Below are 9458 nucleotides of genomic sequence, written 5' to 3'. Positions count from 1 at the left end.
GTCAAAAGGGTTGCCATTGAAACAGCATCGTACACCAAACCATCTCACAACAAGGAATTCCGCGAAAAACCAGCGCAGAATACATATCGCCACATTTGGTGATCTTAAGATGCATATAAGAGTAGAGCCGGAGATATTTGTAGATGTTACATCAGGGTTCAAGCTGTTTTTAATCAATTAATATATATGTCTAATTTAATTTTATTTTGATCTAAGTTACATTACCGATTTTAATCCGGATTTAAAGTACTTTGATCAGTAAAAACTTTCATTCACTACTTGAAGTTTTCTCGATTCATACTCTATTTTGATTCTATTTTTGCCATCAGTTTGTACTCTATTTCGATATGCTGTTTAATATGTAAGCTACAGGGTAACACTTTTTTTATAAAACTGTTATTATTTTTTCTGTGGATGACAAAAGTTATCTCAATTAAAAAAAAACTGTCAATTTCAACATTACACTGATCAATACGTTATGTAAGTATAATCAGACATCAGGCTGATCTTTACTGTATGGTATCCCTTGGTTTCTGTCTGAAAAAATCGGCAAGTAGTATTGTTCGTGAAATTTAAAAGCCCTAATGTTGATAATATTGGCGAAACTAACCTTGGGGAAAATTGTGGTTTTTTTTTTTAGATTTTGTCATTAAGAAGCCATTATTTCTGCGAATATCACCAAACGTGTTGTGATAAATTGAGATTTTGGCTGCTTTTTGTAATAGTAACCCTTCTGTATGGACCGGGATTTTTTTATCCTTTCCATTCAATTGATGTGTTTAGTTGCACATGCATTGGTACATGTGGGTACCATAATTTGAGTATGTCTGAGGTAAGTAAGAGGATGAATGTTGATGGTTTGGATGCTATTACATGTATTTATCCACCATTAAAAGCAGATGAGCCGAAACGACCAAAACATTAATTGAATTGCTTACGTGGAGGATGGAGGAGATGGTGGTGGGAAGCATGAAAGTATGCACACAATAAAAGGGTATATTAAAAAATTGACATTTCATTTATTTATTAGTCTCCATATGTTAATTTTTGTTAAAAGATTTGTTGCTTAATGTTTTTATGTTAGGAAATATGTATTTTTGATTATTTATTACTTTCTGTTTGTGTATTTTTAGTTATTTGTTCTTCTCTGTGTGTTAAGACAGCGGCAAATTTTTTTCTGGTTAACATGATAGTTTTAACTTTGTTTAAGTGAAAATAGGTCGATGTGTACATGAACAAAGTTAAGACAGTGTGCAATGCCTGGTTTGTGCAATTCTCTGATTTTTTTTAAAAATTAAAATAGGTTGACGTGTACATGGACACCGAGTTTTTGTAAGTCTTTGACTTCTTTTTTGTAGCGAGCAGAAGGATCGGCATTATCTTGAAAGTGGTGTTGATTCTTCTTAACAACGATTTTGGCATTAAAAAAAAAAAAAAAAATATCACCAAGGGGTATTGTAGAGTAAATTTTAACGCAGACATTATTTAAAAATTTATCCATTTGAGTGTGTTGCATATTTTTTGTTAGTAGCATTTCAAGGATGTTCTCCAAGACATGACATTACTAGTAACTTTCTCCAAAATATGACATTACTAGTAACTATCTGTAGTTGAAGATCTTCCAGCTGGTTGGTTTCAGCTTTATCAATAGCAGTTGACGAGTCTTGTGATACAAATGATACAGTGCAAGTTTCACTTTTTATATGATTTATTTCATCTAACGAGTCCCAAAGAAGAATTTTTAGGATTATTGCTACTCAAAAGTCAAACACGCGAAGAAGATATTGCAAATGCTCTAATTGGGTGCATTCATAAACATCATATTCCATTCGATGAATTTGTCTCAATTGCAACAGACAGGGCAAAAATAATGACCAGCGTAAGAAACGTATTTTTTATTATTTTGAAAGGAAAAATCAATAACAAGATCTTACTTACCATTGTATCATTCATCAAGAAGTGCTTTGTGCGCAGACATTTCCAGGAGAAATTTGCAAAGTTATGGAATTTGTGATTATATTATTATGAACCCCATTATAACTAAAGTTCTTAATCATCGCCAGTTAAGGAATTTTTAGTTGAAATGGAGAGCAAGTACTCAGATCTTCTGCTGAATAATAAAGTGCATTGGTTATCAAGAGGAAATGTTTTGAAACATTTTGCATCCTTATTAACAGAAGTTAAAGTATTTCTCCTTGAAAAGTTTATAATCCAGAACTAATGAATGATCAATGGATCCAAAAATTTTATTTTATGGTAGACGTTACATCTCATCTAAATCAGCTTAATCAAAAAACTACCGGAGAAAGGAAACACAATTTTTCTGATGTTGTGAGAAGTTATTTCATTTGAAAGCAAATTATCTCTTTTTGCTCAAGATTTTAAAACAGAAACTTTGATTCACTTTCCAAGCCTGTTAAAAGATCCCCAAGAAAATAGATCTAATATTGACATTTGCTATTTCAAAATAACAGTTTTAGATATGAGAGAAGTTTTTCACAGTAGGTTTCAGGAATTCAGAATCAGCAAAGCAACGTTAGCCTTTGTTTAAAAACCTCTTTATACTAGTGAAGCAGAATTGAATTTTTCTGTTTAATATTCACACTGGCAACTCTGAAATAAATTGCTGGATTAAAAAAAAAAAAAAAAAAAAAAACCCACGAAACTTGAAATTTGAACATCTCAGTGCTGACACAGAATCGAGAAACACCGAGAAAAATAATGTGTGCTTAGTTCACAGCACAAGTAACCTGGAGAAGGAAGATATGTTGATTTTTAACATGTGGAATATTATTATTCCCGACACATATAATCAGCTTAAAAAACTAATGTTTGATATTTTCCTTATTTGAGTCTACGTATTCATACGAACAATCATTTTCAAACATGAACTTTTTGTCAAGAGTAAATTGAGAAGTTGTCTTATTCATGAAAACTTGGAATAATGCTTAAAATTAAAAACAACATACAAAATGCAAACTTTTCAAGGAGATGCAAGGCCATTGTTCACATTAGTGTTCTGTTAGTCATTATTGTGATTTAAGTTTTTCTATATCTTACAATTCTCTTTTATCAATAAATAGTATCATTATTAAGTATAATATCAAGTTTTATTCATCATACATATATAGTTTAACTAAGACTTAAAAACTGAAGTATTGAGTTAATTTTAGGGACGTTGTGGAGCGAAAAAAAAAGATGTAGTATTGAGAAATATATAAAATGATTTTTACATATACAGAGAATGAATGGAAGAAGATACACGAAACGAGAATACAAGTTAAGTGTGGATGGAAGAGTTGGAAGAAAGTCAAAACTTAGCGAACATACCTTGATCAGATCGAAAACGTTCTCACTAAAAGCCAGCATCTAGTTAAGTGTATAAAAGTATAAATATCTATATAATTTAAGTTTAAAAAATGTGGCTCTGTAAAGAGATTTCAGTATTGAACTGTTGATAATTGACTCTGTTGACTAATGAGTTTGCCTTCACTGGCCAAAGGAATATAAAACTGGTGAACTGAAACCAGTTTGTGTGCCATCTCAAACCTTTTCTGCAGCATGCACTATGCCCTAAAAGGCTGAATTGCTATTATGCCCAAAAGTGTGTATACATGTTATTAGATTTGAAACACTTTTTTTTATTACTGTTTTTGAAATTATTAACTTTGTGTTTCATGTTCAGTTTCAGCAGTTTTCTTAAAATGTTGATTAAAGAGTTTGTGTTTATTACATTTGCTATTCCTTATTACTGCACTAGAGGTTATGATTCTGTGTACATTAATTAGCAACATGTTTAAATTCTTGGTTAAAGGTCTTCAAGTTAGTTTAATAATTATTTATTGTATACCTTTTTCATATTCATCTTAAATTTCAGAAGAAATTTACATCCCAGTTTAGTGCTTTGAAGCAACGTATATGTAAATATTGTATAGCATATTCCGTTATGTACTGACTATTGAAATGCATTTTTATTTCTTTTTTGCAGGACATTTTGCAGTTTGAAGTCTATGTACTACTGAGGTAAAAAAAAAAATTTTGATATCTAATCTGAAAATGAAATATTTTTTCATAGGCTATGATTCAGTTTTTGACAATTGCATTCTAAATTAGAATTTTAAGCACATGTGTGAAAACAGGAAAGTGCTTTCCAGGATTTAATTTAAAAAAAAGTTTAATTTTTATTTCGAGAAATCATCTTAAATTTATTTAATAAAGATCATGGTAAATGATTCCAAAATTTTTGGTGTCTATTTTACTTGTTCCCAGAACTTTCTGAGTTATCCTGCTGCAGATAATTTCTACATAACCACTGAACTTCTGTGATTATGATTAATTCAGGCTCCAAAGAACGTTGTTATATATGTAACTGTAACTGTATCTATTATTATCTTTAATCATTACTATTATTATTTTTTATAAAAAAGGGAGATGTTATATATGTAACTGTATCTATTATTATCTTTAATCATAACTGTAATATAGAATAGTAGATGAGCAATGTAGAATAAACGATGTATGTGTACATCTTGTAATCATCACTGAGCACATACCCAACACATATAAAATACAACACAAATGTGATGTTTGTGTCATTATTTGATTTTTAGGAAAGTGATTATTCTAAACCTCATGTTTATATAAAAATTAACTGTAGTTTGAAAATATGAGTCTTGGATGATAATATCAGCAGCTCTTTTAAATAGAAGCTACAACTTGCTTAAAAATATCTTGTGCAGTTAATGCCACTAAATACCTTTAAACATAAAAAAAATCTTCAGAAGTATTTTTATTTCTTGCATTTGCTGCAACCATGAAAGAAAAGAAAAATCTTATTACAGTCAAAAGTCGTTAATCCGGAATCGTCGGGACTTCGGCGATTCCGGATTATCGATTTTCCGGATTGTAGATCATCAGTTTAAATCTGGTAAGATGGCATGCAGAAATTATAAAATTAAAAATATGAAACCGTAATTTATGAAATAAAGAACAATTGTGATCTAAAGGGTATCAAAATTTACAAAAAAAAAAAAAAAAACTTAATATTTATTTGTTTACTTTATTAAACATTTCTTTCAATGTAAGTTGTTTAAGTTGCTTCGTTTTCTGTGATAATACTTTCTCTTTAATTTTATAAACAGACATAATTTCTTTGTTCAGTTACAAAGTTCCGCTGTTCAAGTCCCGTAATTGCTGTGCCGAGAATACCGACTTACTTGTCAATCGAACTGTTTTCGTTTTCAATAACCTCTGGGTCACTTTCTTCACTATCGGAAGCGAATTATAATGACGAGGAACTTGATTTAAATCATGTCAAAGACAGAGTACATCGAGATGAAATACTACACTTAGTAAGGAATTATAAGCCAAATAAAATAAAAACATCTGCCCTGAAGATAAGGATAGTGCTGACAGATCAACTTCCAATCTGCCGCGTGAAATTGATAAACAGATTTCGGATTTCAAAACATACTTTCGCTTTGTAGATACAAATTACATATTAGTAAATATATATCGGAAATTCTATTTGACATAATCGAAAGTTCAAGCTTACTTTTATGAAATTGCTCTAACAGTCTGCAAAAAATAATAAGCCGGATCCAATTCGAAGATTAAGGAACAACACAATCTGCAACATTAACTGAATTAGATAATTTTAGCTCAGCTTATACCTCCGTTACACATTAAACGCGCATGCGCACAAACATATTAGCAGCCGTAAAGGTCTTACGCGCTCTCGTAAACGCCTGTGCGCATGCGCAGAAAGTTTGTAGCTTTGAGGTCCGGATTATAGATCATTCCGGATTATGGGTGTCCGAATTAACGACTTTTGACTGTATTAAATTTTGTTGCTGTTAAACATATCTGTAGTAGAAGATAAGCATGTTTTATTTATAATATTTTTATGTATTGTTTTACATATTTAGAAGTATTAAATATGTATATAATGCACAATTTTGAAATCTACAAAATAAATTTTGTTGTATATAAAATTAAGTTAAAGTAAAATAACAGACAATAACATTGCAAAATTAAAAAATTACTCTAACAAACACTTAAAAAAAGTTAAAATAAAATGCATTAAAAATTTGAGTAATATTCTTAAAAGTATCTCTTCATATGGTATTAATAAATACAGTACAAAGTCTGAAATCCGGACTGGTCGGGACTTCAGCGATTCAAGATTTGGGATTTTTCTGGATAATAGATCATCAATTTAAATCTGATAAGACGGCATGCAGAAATTATACAATTAAAAATATGAAACCGTAATATATGAAATAAAGAAGAATTATGATCTAAAGGGTATCAAAATTTACAAAGCTTAATATTTATTTGTTTATTTTATTAAACATTTCTTTCAATGCAAGTTGTTTAAGATGTTTCCACAAAAAATTCAAAAAGTTCCTTTTTCTTTTTTCTTGTGTCATATATAGTGGACTTTCCAATGCCATACTCCTCGCATAATTTTGAGACAGATATGCCTTTATCCATTTTTTGCAGAAATTCCACTTTTTGTTTAATGGACATCAAAACATGGTTTCACTATTTGGCAACTCCAGAATTGAAAACACTTTTCGACATAATCGAAAGTTCAAGCTTAGTTTTTATAAAATTGCCATAATAAAAACAGTCTGCAAAAAATAATAAGCTGGATCAAATTAGAAGACCAGAGAGCAGCGCAGTCTGCTGCATTAATTGAAATGCCTTAGAATCAGTAAAGATAATTTTAGTTTAACTTAATAGCATCCATTATACATTATTGGCTGTGTATCACAAGCTTGGCGACGAAGGCCAAGTTGTTTCGCTAAATTTTGTCTTCCTCCTATAGAGTACTGAATTAAGCCTGAACTGTATTAGTTTAGTTATTTACTATACCTATGTTTATTTCTTGCACATGCTTCAAACTAATCTGAGTCCTGAATAAATAAATCCCGCGAACGGGCTGGCTGCATGGGCGTTTTCGTGGTTTTCCCCATGTGTAACGTGTATACGAGCCAGTTTCCCTTAGAAAGTCCTCCACGAAAAGGCATTCCTCCCCTTAGGCAGATAGCCCTAGTGTGCTTTGCCGTATTCTCAATACACACACACACACCTGAATAAATAAACTCCCACGTATACTTAAGGCTTTATCTAGGGCCGGCACTCGATACCGCCTGGTGCAGTCTCTATATGTCCTAAATTCTGCTGCAAAGCGCTTTCGTAAGTTCTAGATTTTCATTGTGCCTAAACAATGGATCCCAGTGCTTTCCCTAAATCATAAATACTTCTCATCCCTTAATTTTGCCACTCGGTGCTTCCCTAAATTCCAAAAATTTCGTCTTCCCTAAATTCTGCCGCTACTTCTGAGTTTACGGTGAATAATATATCAGTTATTCTTAATTAAAATAGCACTAAATGTAATCTTTTGGCCTGTGAGTTTCATTCACAAAATCTATTTTTAGCATATGAAAAGAAATTTTTGTTGAATTTTTCCTCGTCGACATTTCTTAGAACATTTAAAAATCTATAATCATCGCCAAGCCTAATGTTAGCATAAAAGATTGCCGTACTCTTGTTATTCAATTACTAAGTTTAGACATCACAGCATGAGTTATTACTGAAACTCATGCATTGATAAACATGTGATGATGAAAGTAAACTATAATAAATAATGACTCAGTCGGCATCAGGGATATAAAATAGGTGAATGTTTCGGTTTCAGATGTATGCCAAGTAGATACTCAGCTGTGGAGCCAAATTATTAATCTCACAAATTTATGCTTACGTAATTGTTTTTCCATAACGAGGTATTTTATTTAGTGCCTTAAGTGAAATTAAGAATCGGAATTTTCAAGTGAAAATCTCCATGTTTTATTATGGAAGAAAAAATCAAATGCGCATGCGTAAAGCATTAATAAAAAAAAAAAATGTTTGTGGCTTTGAGATCCGTATTTTAGATCATTCCGGATAATGGACGTCTGGATTTCGGACTTTGTACTGTATTTATTGTTCAACATAAACAAAATTGAAAGGATTTCATCTGATTAATTCTCTGTAAAATTGTTTTTGGAAATGTTAAGTTAAAAATAAATGTGGAGACTCATTGAAGATCGTAACAAAATGTGGAAACCATAGTTACGAGTAATGTCTCCCTCCCTCCCCCCCCGAAAAAAGGATGTAAAATTTCGGTGTATGTATAATGTAAATAATAATTCAAAAATAATGTGAAATCAAAATGAATAATCCAAAAAGAATGTAATATTTCGGTATATCAAAATATTATGAATCTATATAAAGTGCGGCCATTATATAAATTCATATGTGTTTTCAGAAATGTTTAATAAAAAACTAATATTTTTGAAGATATACCTAGAAATACTTCTACTTTTAAAGATGATTGTAAAAATTTTATAGGTTATAATTCAGATTTTTTTTCAAAAAATTTATAAAAATTGTTAAGAAATACAAATTAAAAAAATAAATCCGAAAAAGTGTGCAAATTTTATTTGGATTGAAACTAAATTTTGGGTTGTGAAAGAAAGAATCAAGTAAATTGAATTTTAGAAAAATCAATTAATTTTATAAATATCTACCAAATTCAATTGACAGTGAGTAAGCCGACTCAGAACTGGCACGGACTAAGGGAATCCGACTGTCTAATTAAAACAAAGCATTGCGGTGACCGGTGCTGACGCAATGTGATTTCTGCCCAGTGCTCTGAATGTCAAAGTGAAGAAATTAATCCAAGCGCGGGTAAACGGCGGGAGTAACTATGACTCTCTTAAAGTGGAAATTACCCCTTTTGGGGGCTAGGCTAATGGGGGCCGCCTTATCTTTCCACCAGCGAAGGGCTGGACTTCCGACTCAGCTATCGAGCCTAAGGGCAACACCAGTTGGAAGGGATTGACTTAGGTTTACTTAGTTTCTCTTTCAGAGTCAGTGTGTACTACCGTGCTCAGGGACTTAGTCCCTGAGACGATAAGCGGTAGGACAGTAGCGGCTAAGAAGCTGTTAGCCGAGTAAATCCCTCCTCCTCCTCCTTTGAGTAGGAATGGGTCCTGCTGGTAGGAAACGGCGTGGAATTTTGAACGCTTCCCACTGTAACGTCCTATGGGCTATCAGAAGTGAAAGCCGAGGGCGACGTGACTGCGTAACTTAGAGCCTCTCTGTCAATCTCGGATATACTGTCAGAGGATACGGGACCATCTACTTCAGGTGGATGGCACACAGAGTCTAAGACTTCCAGTGGGACGGCCTTCGGGCCACCCTTGAACGCTTCCCACTGTAACGTCCTTGGGCTGTCATAGTGGAAGTCGGAGGCGACGTGACAGCGTAACTTAGAGCCTCTCTGTCAATCCCAAATACACCATCAGAGACAGCGACGAGGATATGGGACACCGACTACCCTGAGGTAGCTGGGTACCCGGAGCATTGAGCTCGCAGTGGGACGACCCTATGGGCCACTTTGAACGCTG

This window comes from Stegodyphus dumicola, chromosome 9, assembly GCF_044657685.1.
Source record: "Stegodyphus dumicola isolate Sdum_Otavi_A_Nest chromosome 9, ASM4465768v1".
Lineage (NCBI taxonomy): Eukaryota > Metazoa > Arthropoda > Arachnida > Araneae > Eresidae > Stegodyphus > Stegodyphus dumicola.
This window is presented reverse-complemented; position numbering follows the sequence as displayed.